Source organism: Pinus tabuliformis, chromosome 1_2 (assembly GCF_031772625.1).
Source record: "Pinus tabuliformis cultivar Carrire ecotype Pingquan chromosome 1_2, CPIR1, whole genome shotgun sequence".
Classification (NCBI taxonomy): Eukaryota; Viridiplantae; Streptophyta; class Pinopsida; order Pinales; family Pinaceae; genus Pinus; species Pinus tabuliformis.
Window position 1 is genome coordinate 73,849,790 of NC_142298.1, and position 17,047 is coordinate 73,866,836.

A 17,047-nucleotide genomic window follows, 5' to 3' on the forward strand; every position below is an offset into this window, starting at 1 on the left:
AGGCATTTGCTAATAAATAACTAATTATATCATATATATATAATTAATTGGTTAAAGTTATACTTTAGTTCATTGAAAAATATTTCATAATTTGATTGAATTAATGTCAAATCAATCTTATACCTATTGCGTTGTCCTTGGCCTGGCGGCTGGGATAATAACATTGAATAAATAATTATAATGACAGTTGGGTCATCATTCCTCCTTCTCCGCAATTTCACGACAAAGTAAACCCGACGGCAAAGCAAACAATATGAGACGTGGGAGAGTACCATAGGAAGAGGACGGAAATTAATTATAGATACAAAGTTCCTGTATGTGGCATCACTTGATTTGCCGTGGACAAACGACGAAGGCCCGGGAGGAACTCTCCCCTTTAAAACACCTTCCGTGTAATAATCATATTTATGTTTAATTCAAAGTTTTGGTTTTCTTGTGGGGCTGGAAATTTCAAAGATTTGGCTTTCTTGTGACCGAATATACACCACTATATTTAATTCTGATTGGTTAATATGTACCGAATATACGTCACTATATTTAATTTTGATTTGTTAATAATAGTGATGAAGTACATCTATCATTTTATAGTGGAAGTTGTACATTAAATTGTACAATACAAATTAATAGTGAAGTACATCTCCCATCATTACATAATAAGAGGTGAAAGAATTGAACCAATAGTATTTTAGATAAATGAATTTAAATATGGTTTAAAAATAATAAATTTTAATTTATAATGTTAAACTTTGGAAAAGTTTCATAAATTTTTGGACAACTTAGATTTAATGTCAACATCAATTTTTTTTAATACGTTATTGCCCTGCTGGCTGCAGGGAATAATAAGCCTTTCAATCATATTTATAGAGTTAGAGAGACTAATTTTAACCTTATTTGATTTTATTCTTTGCAAGGAATTGGATAGAAATATCTTAACTTTATTTTATTTCTTTTAATTGCTTAAAAGAATATATTACAATGGATTTATGTTAGTTTTTTTATTTTATTTTTATGAGATGTTTTTTAATTTAAAAATAGTTTTTATATAAATGTATGTTATTTGAATGGAGGTTTTGGTGAGTAGAAATATTTAGATAAGTGTCTTCCATATTCATTTTTCAATTGTGGTTTATCATCATAACTGAATAGATAAAGAGATTTTGCTTTGACGTGGATATAAAAAGAGCAAAGTAAAAAGAAAAATTTGCTCTCACATAGATATAAAAAAAGCAAAGTAATAAGAAGAAGATAAAAAAATTAAGAAGTAAATTAAGTAAATTAAGAATTAATAATATAATATAATAATTAAATTAAATAAAAAAATCACGAAAATAACGGCTAAAATTAAAATTAAAAAGTAATAATGAAAATAACTAAATAAAATAATATTGAATTATCAATATCAAAATAAAGTGAAATAACATTATTTAAATTAAATAATAATAAAAAATTAATATAAATATATATAAATCTAAATATAATGGATCATATATGAAATGAATGATAAGGGATAATAATTATAAAGAAATATAAAAGATCATAAATAAAGAAAATAGTTAACGGTAAAATTAAAATAGATAAATAGATAAAATAAAACAAAAAGGAATAAGTAACTATAAATAAATAATAATAAATAAGCTCAATAAAACAGAAAAAGAATAGTCCTAATGTAATTATAAGTAAATACTTGATTCACAAATAATAAAAAGGGAAATAATAAGTATTAAATAAATAAATAAAAGAAAAGGAATAAAAGCTAGGGGATAAGCAACAAAAAGAAGGGTAACAACAAAATAAAATAAAATAAACAAGGGGCCAATTAAGAAGAATAGATAAAGGAAAAAGTTGGATCCAATTTCTATTGATTCTCCAACTGTCATCCCTATTAAGGTTGTTGGTTGCACGCTTCTCAATCTCGACAGTTTCACTGAACTTGATGTGATGATAATGGGAAATCTTAGCTAGGACATAAGCATCCTCTATACAAATGTGATGTTTGGTATTTGCATAATGTTCAACAAGAGTCGAAGATCTAGAGCGATTATGCTTGATGTCAACAGCATGCTCCTGAATTCTATGCTTGATGAAACGACCAACCTCACCTATATAAGGTTTCCCACGGGAACATAAGATCATGTGAATCCCTTTAGAGTTTGAGGGGTCAATCTGATCTTTAACAGACTTGAGAGAAGAACAAATGGTGGTAAGTAGCTTAAAGGCCACATAAATATTGTTTTTCTTAAGAATATGAGCTAACTTGTTAATGGTTCCTTGAATATAAGGAAGATGGACAGTGGAATTGGGTTGTTGGAATCATATTTAGATTTAGTTCTCAAACCTTTAGCCGCTTTTTCAACCTTTTGGAAGGTTGACAGGCCTTTATGCTTTTAATAACCATTGCTCATGAAGACCTTTAGAAGATGTGTTTTCTCATCATTGATATAAAGATCATCATAACTAATAAGGGCTCTAGTAGCAAGGGTACTCAAAACACCGCATTTCTAGGTTGGGTCATGGTGGGAATTAGCATGGTGATATTGCTTCGTGTGAGTCTTCTTGCAGAAAACTTGGTGGGAGATGGAGCCATCATCCTTCTTGGTGATAAGGACATCAAGAAAGGGAATGATGTCATCAACCTCAATCTCCATAGTGAATTTAATAAATTCAAATTGGTTATTAAGATGCTTCTTAAATATTTCAAGCTTTTCCCAACCATGGGGCCAAATGATAAAGGTATCGTCAACATACCTTTTCCAAATCTTAGGACAGAAAGGAGCAAAGGTAAGGGCTTTAGTCTCAAAATCCTCCATGAAAATATTTGCTACAATAGGGGAGAGAGGGGAGCCCATAGCCACTCCACAGGTCTACTCATAAATATCATCCTGAAAGCTGAAGAAAGTAGATTTTAAGCAAATGCTGACTAATTTGACTGTATTAGGGTCAGTGATGTTATTAATGACGTCAATATCCTCATTAATAGGGATCTTAGTAAAAAGAGAAACGACATCAAAATTGACCAAAATACCATTGGGTTCAAGCCTAAAACCTTTTATTTCATTAATGAAAGAGGACGAATCCTTAACAAAAGAGTCGGTATCACCAACAAGAGGCCTAAGCTTCAGGTCTAAATGCTTAGCCAAGAGATAAGTATGCCCACCAATTCTGTTCACAATAGGTCTTAGTGGAGCACCTTCTTTTTGAATTTTAGCAAGGCCATATATCCCTATTTCTTCTAATTCTAATAATAATTTGGGTATTAATCATATCTCCGTTTTTACAAATTCTTCTAATTCTTCTTCTAACTCTTCTATTTCTTCTAAATCTAACAATTCTTCTAATTCTCCTAATTCTTCTTATACTAATTCTCTTAATTTTATTTCTTTTAATTATTCTAATCCTTCCATAATGAAGTCTTCAAATATTTCTATCCCGTCTTCCTCTAATTCTTCTTTTACTAATTCTTCTAAATCTTCTAATCCTATTTCTTCTATTTTTTTCTAATTCTTCTTCTTTATTTATCCCTAATCCTCCTCACTTTAATTATAACCTTAATTCTTCTAACCCTTATTCCTTATCTCTTCCTAACCCAAATATTCCAGAAGAAAAGTGGCCAATCTCTCTAGCTTTGAGATTGATTATCATACCCAATGTCTTCTTAAAAAAGGTTTAAATTTTTCCATTACTCCTCGCAAGATTCTAGTCGAAGATATTATGTGCAACATTGAGTATGGCCTCAAGGACATTCCTGATCACCTCAAGGAGATTATTAGACAAGACTGCTCTATGATCCTTCGGAAGGGAAGATCGCCTACGTGTAATATCTCTAGGCGTGAATTCCTTTCCCTTAAATCCCTTAATAATAATACGCAAATTGTCATTCTTAAAGCAGACAAAGGTGGTGTCATTGTCATTCTTAATAAGAAGGATTACATTGATAAGATGATGGATCACCTTACTAACAATGGTAGCTATAGAAAGTTGAACAAAAATCTGCTTTCGAAAATCTTTAAAGAAGTACCTAATGCTATCATGTATGATAATGTTTGTTGTAACTTAGCAAAAGGCTTAATGAAAGCAACCCGCTCACCCCTCGGATATATGGCTTTCTTAAAATTCATAAAGAAGGTGCTCCATTGAGACCTATTGTGAACACAATTGGTGGGCCTACTTATCTCTTCGCTAAGCATTTAGCCCTGAATGTTAAGCCTCTTGTTGGTAATATTGACTCTTTCGTTGAGGATTCGTCCTCTTTCATCAATGAAATTAAAGGTTTTAGGCTTGAACCCAATGATATTTTAGTCAGTTTTGATGTTGTTTCTCTTTTTACTAATGAGGCTATTGACGTCATTAATAACATCACGGACCCTAATACGACCAAATTAGTCAGAATTTGCTTAAAATATACTTTCTTTAGCTTTCAGAGTGATATTTATGAGCAAACCTATGGAGTGGCTATGGGCTCCCCTCTCTCCCCTATTGTAGTCTATCTTTTCATGGAGGATTTTGAGACTAAACCCCTTGCATTTGCTCCTTTTCGTCCTAAGCTTTGGAAAATGTATGTTAATGACACCTTTCTCATTTGGCCTCATGGTCGGGAAAAGCTTGAAATCTTCAAGAAACATCTTAATAACTAATCTAAATTCATTAAAGTCACTATGGAGATTGAGGTTGATGACAACATTCCCTTTCTTGATGTCCTTATCATCAAGAATGATGATGGCTCCAATTCCCGCCAAGTTTTTCACAAGAAGACACACACGAAAGAATATCTCCATGTTAATTTCCACCATCACCTAGCCCATAAATTCGGTGTTTTTAATACCTTTACTACTAGATCCCTTAGGATTTCTGATGATCTTCGTATCAATGATGAGAAAGCTCATGTTCTAGAGGTCTTCATGAGCAATGGTTATCAAAAACATCAAGGATTGAAAGCCTTCCGAAAGGTTGAAAAAACGGCTAAAGGTCCGAGAAATAAATATAACTATGATTCTATCAATCCCATTGTCATTGTCCATCTTCCTTATATTCAAGGAACCATATATAAGTTGGCTCAAATTATTAAGAAAAACAATATATCTGTGACTTTTAAGTTGCTTACCATCATTTGTTCTTCTCTCCGAGTTTGTTAAGGACCAAATTGACCCCTCTAACTCTAAAGGCGTTTACATGATCCCATGTTCGTGTGGGAAGTCTTATATAGGTGAGACTGGTCATTCCATCAAGCATAGAATTCAGAACCATTTTATTGACATCAAGCATAATCACTATAGATCTTCGGCTCTTGCTGAACATTCTGCAAATACCAAGCATCACATTTGTATAGAGGATGCTTGTGTCCTAGCTAAGATTTCCCATTATCATCATCGAAAGTTTAGGGAAGCCATTGAGATTGAGAAGCGTGTAGCCAACAACCTTAATATGGATGATGGTTGAAAAATCAGTAGAAATTGGATCCATGCTCTTTCCTTGATTTATTCTTCTTAATTGGTCCCTTGTTTATTTTCTTCTCTTTTATTGTTCTCCTTCTTTTTGTTGCTTATCCCCTAACCTTTATTCTTTTCTTTTCTTTTCTTTTTAACTTTTTTAATACTTATTATTTCCCTTCTTATTATTTGTGAATCAAATATTTACTCATAATTTTATTAAGATTATTCTTTTTTATGTTTTATTGAACTTATTTATTATTATTTATTTATAATAATTTACTTACTTATTCTCTTTTTTGTTTTATTTTGTCTATTTATTTATTTAATCTATTTTAATCTTATCCTCAACTCATTCCTTATTTATCATCTTTTATATTTCTTTATAATTATTATCCCTTCTCATTCATTTCATATATGATTTATTATTATATATATATGTGTGAGAGAGAACAAATGTGTTATTACCGGCCTTGCGGCAAAGATAATAATAAAATAAAAAGGCCGGTGATAACGCATTTGTTCTCACATTGGCCATCAATTAATCCCTATTTTTACTATATATATATATATATATATATATATATATATAATTTCTTGTCTTTTATTTTATTATTATTCTTGCCGCAAGGCCGGTGATAACGCATTTGTTCTCACATTGGCCATCAATTAATCCCTATTTTGACTAAAAATCAAATGACAAAGTATGAAGTGAACATTATAAAACTAATTTTTATTTTTATTTTTTTTTTTTATTTATATTTATATTTATACTTTTTTTTAATTTATCTGAATGTTGATTGGTTTACTGAGTTTCTATTTTATTTTGTAATGATGCTTTTACGACCAGTTCAGGTTATAATTATGAACTGTCACGTTATTATTTTGAAATCAACAAATTGTGCACTTGTAGTACCCAACTCGTGGTGCCAAAATGCATGTGGCCTCAATGCATTTATTGCCCGACCACTGGTTATTGTTCTGCTAAGCTCTGTGGACCCCTGTCTGACATAGATCGATGTGATGACTATCATATTCAAATCACATTGTATTCAGCTTAGCAATGGCATGGTAAGATAAGATGGTATATTTTTCCCCTTTCAAGTAAGATTTATGACAGTGTCTATATTTATTGAAATCTTATATCATGGATTTTTTTATTGATTCGTCATCTCCTTAGCATTTGGTAACAAAATAAAATTGGGCATCCAAACAATTCAATCACGCACAAGAAAATAGTTTTCAGCCAAAACAATATAAGTAACAACCCAAGTGCTTTGTAATGCACAAACCTTTCATGCCACTTTATAGATTGATGACATGTCAGAAAATAATTTTTGTTCTACATAATGGGATTTATTAAAGCAAGATATCTCTGTCCGCTAAGGTTAGGTATATCTCTCTTCTTTGTATCAGGTAAACCTTGTTAAATATAAAATTGGATAATAAAATTTCATATTCCTAATTTCAAAACTCATTGGCATTAAAACAATTAAGTCTTCACCATATATATAGTAATGTATCGATTTTATAATCTTAATAAAAATATTCATTCTACTTATTATTATATATCTTAAGTCATGGGCATGTGTAACGTCAATATCCTTTAATTTTTTTATATATATAAATACACAGTAATATATTTAAGTTTGCAAATTTAAATATTAAACAGTAAATGCACGCTGTTAAGGTAAAAATATTAAACTTATTTAATTGTTGTATTTTAAAAAATTTATTATAATTTTTTTTAAATAATTTTTTTGGTTAATTACGCTGATTTTCTATATTACACATCTCACATATAATATAAGTTCTATTCTATTTTAATAGAATTAATATTTACAAACAACTAAATACATGTTATGATATTTTTTTAAGGAAAATACAACAAATAACATAAACTTTATAAATTGTTGAAGATTTAGTAAGAGAAGAAGATTAAGTAAAATTTATATATTTAACTTGAGTTAATAAAATAAAATCCATCGATTTTTAAATCCATTAAGTACAAAGTCAAGGTGGTATATAATATGATATGCTCTAAAACTAGTTATTTTTTCTAATAACATATTTTTAAATACATATCGAGCTAACACATGAAATACATACATCTTTCACCCAAAAAGACCCTAAACTAAGCAGAGGGACTAGCTACTATATAGCCCTTATTTAATTTAAATAATGTTATTTCACTTTACCCTTATTCCTTGAATTTTGGTATTTTCTATTTTTCTTTATTATTCATTTAGGTTTATATATATATATATATAATTTGGTATTATTTTATTTAGTTATTTTTATTATTATCTTTTAATTTTAGCCCCTATTTCCTTAATATATGAACTTTTATTTAATCCAAATATTATATTATTTATTTACTCCTTATTTACTCTACTTACCCCGTAATCTCTTGATCTCCTTATTATAATACTTATTTATTTCTAATTATTTTATTAAGTTGACGTATTATAATTATTTGACTTTTCTAACAACTATCTTTTTTTTTGTCTTCTTATTTTTACCTTGCCTTTTTAATATCCATATCAGATCAAAATCTCTTCATCTATTTCATCTTAATGATGAACCACACTGGATGGTGCAAAAGGCGTCGGCATTTTTTTCAATTACGTGATGGATCCAGAAGACAATTATCTAAATAAATATATGTTTTTTAAATTACTTTGATAAGTGTGTTAATTTTCGAATAAGGTTTTTAGAATTTTAAGATAATTTTTTGAAAAAGAACTGTATTTTAGATTTAAGTTGTCCAAATTTTTTATGTGGAGTGTCCACTCAAAATGTTGGAGAAATTAAATTTAGAACACAATTTGTTTTGTTAAGATTTTAAAATTTTAATATAATTATCAATAATTATTAGGTGAATGGTAAGAATTTAACCTCCACGAAATATTTAAAAATATTTTTAGTAGTAGTCATAGATCAAAGGTTGACATTTATCTCAAAAGTAGCTATGCTCTTTCTACTCTATTAATTAAATTGATTAATTAAAAAAAAATCATATGAACATGAGTTATGTTTTTTTTTTTTGGGAATGTGGTAGGAGTAAGCCATGATATTTGGCCAGGGAATTATAACAAATCCTATTTAGAGATTAAAAATCTTCATGATAAAGTTGGGGTGAATCTCTCTCTCTCTCTCTCTCTCTCTCTCTCTATATATATATATATATATATAATAATTTAGAACAAAGTTATAATTTAGTTAATTTTTATGACTTTTTTTAATCTTGTAATATGAGATGTATCATGAGGTAAGTGTATTGATGTTTATCGACATTTATTAGCCATTTAATTTATAAGGTTGTGTTCATATAAATGTATATAATATTATTAACTAGGTTTATTTTGGGTGGCTAGGAGGAATTATTGTTATCCTCATCATCCAGTTTAATTCCCACAAGTAATTGAGCTAATAACAAGTAAAATGTTGTAATGGCTTCAAGCCTCGTTGTTAGCTAGCCTTGTGCCCTAAAAATTCTAAAGTTTACCTTAGGTACCATCCTTGAAATGAGGGGAAGTACTAGAGCATTTTCCCTCAGCTTTGTAACTATATCAATAATTTACAAGAAGTTGATTTGTATAAGTAATTTGGATTGTGCACTATTAACAAGTTTGAGAAAACCTATGAAGCAATACTTTGGGCTCATGTTGGAGGTCAATTCAAGAGAGATTGAAAGGCAAGTGAGGGTGTCATTGGGAGTTTTTTTTTTCTTTCCCTGAGCTTCAAAAAACCCATATCCAACTAAAAGACACGCTAAATGAACTCAAATGGATTAAGAATCCAATCAAGGAGGATTGGTGGTGGACAAAGTTGTGGAAGTTAAGGGTACTTATCAAGTATACCCTCTTTATGTGGATAGTTCTACATAAGAAATTTTGACATGGGAACTGTTGTCACCCTCTGCAAAATTTGTTTTCAGTTGTCAAAAGGGTGCAAAAGGGGAGAAAATCTTGCAGTCATATCTCAAACCGCAGAAGCACTCAAAGCTAAATCGAACCCCCTCCATTGCATAGTGCTCAGAACGAGCCTTCTAGCGGTATGTGGAAGTCTGAAAATGGACTTCTGGATTAGAAGATATGGCTAGTTGAAGTTTTGTGGTTGTGTTGTCTCTGAAAGGAAAGAAAGAAAAACATGTCGGAGGTTTGGGAGCATGTTGCAAATTGAAATCGGAGTTTTCTGAAAGCAGTAGCAGGGGAGGGCAGAGAAAACCAGCGATCAACGATCACCGATATCAGAGATCGGAGGTCCAAGGCATAGTGTACAATCCTTATCGGAGGTTCTAGCGATCCTGCATATCGGCGTTCGCAAATGTCAGAGGACCAACATTGGAGCGATTGTTGATATCACAAATCAAAGATCGGAGGTCTGTAGGGCGCATCGGCGGGCTCACACATCAGAGGTCATAGCCATGTCGCAAATCAATGATCGCAATTTATAACCTAATCAGCATTCGGTGGTCACAAACTTTAGAGGGTGTAGACCTGCCCTTATTCTTTTTCCAAGTGGGCCAGACCGCATCACGCATCGAAGATCACAATGTTGGGGAGGAGGCACTGAAGACGAGCATTAGAAATCACAGATATGCGGGATTTTGTTTAACAAATGGATGACTCTCTCAGACACGAATCCAAAGATCCTAGCACCTAAGGACTAAGCGCCTGGTCATAGCTCCCTGTCACATGAAGCAAAAGGGGCTCAAAGCAAAAGGGGCTAAAGTGGATCGAAATTCCTCGTCTCATAAGGACTTTTAATGGGAAATCCTGATGTGATAACTACACGATAAGGTAATGCAGAACTTTAAAGGCGTGGTGGGTCGACAGCTGAGGCATTTAAGAAAGGAGATGCAACATTCAAAAATCGGCATGGGCTGACCTTGTAAGGCCCCTTGTGACATGAAATCGAGGTCGACACAGATAGAGTAAATGAAGGCATGAAAGCTCGGGAGGAGTTGATGATTCAGCATGGTTCTCTATGCAGAGGGAAGACAAAGTACCACCCAGGTGACCTTTGCTTCTGTACTATGGCATTAAACTAATAGTTGACCACTCCCATCTTTGGAGAACAAATGATTTGAGCAGTAAAGGCATAAGCGATGGGAATCAACTGAGTGGCACAGGAGGCCAGACCATGGGCAAGCAACAACCTAAGCAAAGGCCATCACAGGGATGGGCATTAAGATATTTTGTGGAAGTTTTCCTCTGTAAATTGACTTGTTTTGTTATCATGTACTTGTCACAATTTAATGAGGCAATTAATCTGATTGTAGTCTTTTTGGGCCGCAGAGCCATCCCAGGCCGAAACAGTTGGTCAATCTGACAGTGAGGATGGGCCAAGATATTGGTTGTAATTATAGTTCAGAGCTCCCCTCTTCTTATAAATAGAGGGAAGCCACTCTTAAAAAAGGTTCAGAATCCTAAAGAATAACTACATGTTATTTTTGAGACTATATGACTTCAAGATATGCATTTATCAGAATATTAATGAAATGGTGGTGATTCCTCCTTTGAGTAATGTAGTATGTTACCTCTCTATTTAAATTCCATTATGTTCATGTTTCCTCTCTTATTTCATGTAATCGTAGCTACTAGAAAAGTTTCATAAGTTCTTCCAGATTCATTTGTATTAACTCGTTAATGCACATGCCTATATGGATCTTTGAGATTATATCTTTAAAATTGTGCTCCATGAATCATCGCACCCAATCCTTCTTCATCCATTATGTTTATCTTTAACTCAGATAAGTGTAGAATTCTTGATGTTTCAAGCTCTATATGATGAGTTATTCTATCTGCTTATCTTCTTTCAGTGCTCTGCTAAAGCTGATTAAATTGTAGGACCTCGAACTACTTGGCCTTCGCTAGTTTATACATATATTTATGTGCGTTGTATATGTGAAGGAGTACCCAGAGATACATGGCTTATGTCTTTAGATGAATGAACCAACCCATGATGTTTATTATATATGTGTACAAAAATGTATGTGATGTCTCCAATTTCCTGAGAATCATATGAGACACATAAATTGTAGATGTTCCAGGCACTAGTCTTGTAAGCAATCTGAGGCTATCTTTGGAAGTGATAACATCTTTTGGCGTTGTTGCCAGGAACAAATTGAAGGATTTTTCCCCTGGGATATGACAATTCAAGCACTCTTTGTGAAGGTGAGCAAAGACGTTCTGATTGCATCCTCATCACCTTGGCGACTCCACATTTCTTATTAATCTTTATCATCCTGGCTTTTAGAAAGCCTCACACTCGCTTAGATACCTCTTAGCAGAAAACCCCATCTATATCTGACCCAGAGAAGCTAATTTTCAGGAGAGTCTGGAAGGAGAAAACTCCTGCTACCAACGTTATTGTCTCATCATTCTTTGAAGCTTCCTCATCCATCTCCCAACACACTATCATTCACTACTCATATTTTACTCCTAAGGTCCTTACATACCCTACTCTCAGTCTAACTACTCCAACCACTATGGTTTTGGCCCAAGTTCCTTCGACAAATCTCAATCCCCCTCCATTAATCCAGATGGTTGTTCCAGGTTTCTTATTGAATAAATATGCCCCTCTTGATTTACCTCAACCCCTAATTTCTATGCCTCAGGACTACCTAAAGCTTTTTCCTAGGTTCAATGGGGAAGATGAAAACACTGCACATAGACACATTGAAACCTTTTGTGCTTTTGCTGAGAATATAAATGTAGAACAATTAGGTGTTGTCCTGAGACTCTTTGTGCAATCCCTTGATGGAGAAGCTATAAAATGGTTTAAAGCCCTATCTAATGCGTCCATAATCACCTGGGAAGAACTCAAAAACTCTTTCACACAAAAGTGGGGTGAAAAGAGAGATCATGAGTATATCCTCACAGAGTTCAGTGCTATAAGGAAGAATCCAGAAGAAGATTTTTCAGAATTCATAAAAAGGTTCAACAACCAATATAATAACCTACCCATTGAGATAAAGCCTCCTCAAGTTGATGCCTGCGTAGTATTTATGGGAGCCTTTGAGTTCGAATTTGGTTTTACCCTAAGAGAGAGGAAGTCTCGCACTTTGGATCAACTCCAAGTTGATGCTCTTGAGGTAGAAGCAAATTTCACCTCGGCAGGGAAGTCAAGAGGAAAGAATGAACCTACTAAGAAGAAAAAGGGGAAAGAGGAAACATCCTCCTCTGGTCAAGCTAAATAATTACCAAATCTGAAGTGGGAGGAAATGGATAAGCTCATTAAGAGTTTATCGCATAAGGTGGTGAAGCTTGCACTTGAGAACAAGAGTCTCCCGAAGCAGAATGCTCAAGGTAACAACCAAGGTTATAACCTGCAGTATAGAAGACCACCATTGTAGATAATTCAAAGGGAAAGAAAATATCAACTCAATCATATCCCTCCTTTATATTTAGAAGATGATCCTGATGAACAACCACCAATACGCATGAGATGCAAGGAAACTTGTATTCCTCCTTCTTTGAAGGAGAAAAGGAAAACATGGCTCACCAAGAGACATGTCATGATAGAGAAGCAACAATAAATGAGGAGGACATAGGTGATTATTGTAAACAGTTTGCGGATTTCATGCAAGAATAGCTACATAGAAGGTATGATCTAAGATCTTCAAGAAAGAGGTTAAGGTAACCTGAAAAACGAGAGGGAACTGCTCCACAAGATATTCCCCTAATGCCAGATAAAGGGAAAGGGAAGTTGAACCCTGACTCTTCCAAGGTAAAAGTCTCCTTAAACAAGGAATGCAATAGCTTCGAGGAACATACAGAAGAGAAGGTACATGTTCTAATAAAAACTAACAGTGATAAGGAAAGAGAAGTAGAGTTAGCAGGTGTAGAAAAGGGGCGATATGCATTTAATCTTCAGAAGGAGCTCGAAAAGGTAAACACCCTAGATTGAGGTATTACCATAATGAAGTATGGGATTTAATTGATAACTTGTTCCTAGCTTTTAATATCCAATTTATGCCCAGAGAAGGAAACATAATGGTTGATTCCCTTGTTGTAGTAGCAAGCAATTTCAAACCTCCTTAAAATATAATCCTCAAGTATGAGGTGGAGGTCAGACACAGACCCTCCATACCTGATAATGTCAAACACTGGCAGGTATTCGAGGACGATGAGCAGATAAAACAATTTATGGAGGTATTTGGGGAGTTCGCTAGCTCAACTATTCACCAAGGAGAGGAAAAAGAGGCAAACCAAGAACCAACTCCATGGGAAGACACAGTGGATAGACATAAAATTCTACCACTGAAAGGGAATACTATTCCTCCTGGGCCAGTTCCCCTGGAAATATTATTTAATAAGAATGATGAACCCCAGATGATCAGTCTATCAAAACAAATCCCCTCACAATATAAACAAAGGTATTTAAATCTCTTCGAAATCTATAAGGATGTTTTTGCTTGGTCTTATGAGGATTTAAAAACATTTGATACTAACATCATACAACATAAGATTCCTTTAAAGAGTGGAATAAAACCATGCAAGCATAAGCTCAGGAAGATTAATCCACTCTTACTCCCCTCTATTGAAAAGGAAGTGAGGAAACTCCTACAGGCTAAAATCATCATGCCTTTAAGATACTCGGAGTGGGTGGCCAACTTAGTCCCAGTCCGAAAAATAATGGAGAAATAAAGTTATGTGTAGATTTTCGGAACCTTAATAGGGCATCATTGAAAGACAACAACCTGCTGCCTAAGATGGATTGCATATTGCTGAAAGTGGTTGGAGTAGTTAGAATGTCCATGATGGATGGGTTCTCTGGTTACAACCAAGTGGCAGTCCACTCTGATGATCAGAAGAATACTGCTTCCACCACCCCTTGGGGAACTTTCATGTATGCTCACATGCCTTTCGGTCTTATTAATGCAGGGGCCACATTTCAAAGATCTATGGATATAGATTTTGTAGGGGAGCAAGACAAGTTCGTAGTGGTATATCTGGACGATACCACAATCTTCTCCAATATCGATGAAGAACACATCCTCCACTTGAAGCTCACCTTTGAGAAATGCAGGAGGTATGGACTATCTCTAAATCCCAAGAAATATCAGTTTTCCCTGAGTGAGGGGAAGTTACTGGGACACATAGTAGTGCAAGAAGGAGTGAATATTGATCCTAAGTGAGTCGAAGCTATCAGGAACATTGCTCTACCCATAAATAAGAAGTAGGTCCAAGTTTTTTTGGGTAGAATCAATTCCTTGAGAAGGTTCATACCCAACTATGCAAAAATCATGAAGGCTATTACAGATATGCTAAAAAGGGAAAATGAAGTCAAATGGAGCCCTACCTCGAGATTATTTTACTAGAATTAAAGAAGCTTTTGCTGAAGCACCAGTACTAGTCAGCCCTAACTACTCCACACCTTTTTATATCTTTTATTTTGCTTCTCCACATACTATTGTTGCAGTTCTGCTACAAAAGAATAAATATGGTTATGAGCAGCCCATCGCCTTCTTCAGCCAAGTCCTGAGGGATGCTGAGCTGAAATATAACATCTTGGAGAAACAAGCCTATGCACTAGTCAAAGCTTTGAAGGCATTTCGAGTGTATGTACTACAGTCAGAAATCACAACATTTGTCCCAATGACAATGGTCAAGGACATCCTTGTGCAAGGAGACAATGAAGGAAAAAGGGGTAGGTGGATAGCAAAGATATAGGAATATGAGTTAGACATAAAGCCTACTAAGCTCATAAAAGGCCAGGGGTTGGCCAAGATTTTATCAGAATCTAATTGTCAAGCTTTGGGAATAAATCTAATAGCAGAGGAAGGAAAAATAGAAGTTTAGTAGAATGGGATTAAAACATCATAGCAATATATCTGTGCTAAATATGAGGGATCACCCTGGTATAAGAATATCATCCATTATCTCTTATTCCTGAGGTGCCCACTAGGGCTGGATAAATCTAAATACGGATGCTGAGACTGCAAGCTCAAATGTATATCATATCCAATGGTCAACTCTACTAGAAGGGTCCGGTGGGAGTTTTGTTGTTATGTTTGCCAGCAGGAAAGACTCATAAAGTGATTGAAGACTTTCATGGAGGAGTTTGTGGAGGTCATTACAGCTGGAAGACCACAACTCAAAAAATCCTCAAAGCAGGATTCTACATGCCTACATTGTTTGGAAATGTTCATTCCCAAGTCAAGTCATGTCAAAAGTGCTAAGTTTTTGCTGAGAGACAAAACCTTTCTCCTCTCCCCTGATTCTAGTGCATGTGGAATAACCTTTCAAACAGTGGGGACTAGAATTCATAGGAGAGATAAACCCACCTTCCAGTGGCCAACATAAGTGGATATTAACGACCACAGATTATTTCACCAAGTGGGTAGAGGCCATCCCAGCTAGAAACACTACTGACTCAGTGGTAATTAAGTTTATGGAGGAAAACATATTATCACATTTTGGTTGCCCTATCAAAATCATCATTGACAATGCTCAAGTCTTCAAATCTGCAAAATTCATCAGCTTTTGTTAGAAATTCAATATCATCATCGGGCACTCCACTACCTACTATCCTCAAGGTAACGACTTAGCCGAGTCCTCAAACAAAACTGTGGTGAGAGTGCTGAAGAAGACCATCACCGAGAATCAGAGGAATTGGGACACCCAATTGAAGTTTGACCATTGGGCTAACCGAGTGACTCCTAAATGATCCACTGGAAAATCGCCTTTCGAGCTAGTGTATGGAAAGGTTGCAATCTTCCCAATCCAATTAGCAATGCCAGTGGCAAAATTACTACAGGAAGCTGAGGAAGAGCCAAGTGCTTTGACACGAAGGATAAACCAATTGGTCGAACTTCATGAAAATAGAGAACATGTGGGGGCTAAATTGGCAAATTACAAACAAAAGATGAAATCCATTTTTTACAAGAAGGCCAAAGATCGACCTCTTCAACCAGGATATTTAGTTAGTTGATGGGACATCTGACGGGAAGAAAAAGGAAAACATGGAAAATTCAATCCACTATGGTTCAGCCCTTTCAAAATTTCAGAAGAGAAAGGAAATAATACGTACCTTCTTGAAAATCTAGACGGTGAATCATTGGAGCTGCCAGTAAATGGTCAGTTCCTCAAACTCTATTTCTAGAATTAAAGGTACCTGTCTTGCACTCATTGTAAATACTGGTGTGTGTATTATAATTATCATATGAAATTTCCAGTTTTCTGTTGAAAATTCCACTTTCACAAAATTATCATTTGTTTAGAAAAGACTCCATGCCCAAAAAGAGAAGTTCACAGATTGTAGGTTCTCAGCACCTTGCTAGCAAGGCACTGTCCCCAGGTGGAGCCAATGTTGTCACCCTCTGCAAAATTTGTTTTCAGTTGTCAAAAGGGTGCAAAAGGGGAGAAAATATTGCAGTCATCTCCCAAACCGCAGAAGCACTCAAAGCTAAATCAGACCCCCTCCATTACATAGTGCTCGGAACGAGCCTTCTAACGGTATGTGGAAGCCCGAAAATGGACTTATAGATCAAAAGATATGGCTAGTTGAAGTTTAGGGGTTGTGTTGCCTCTGAAAGGAAAGAAAGAAGAACATGTCGGATGTTTGGGAGCATGTCTCAAATCGAAATCAGAGAATTTTGAAAGCATTAGTAG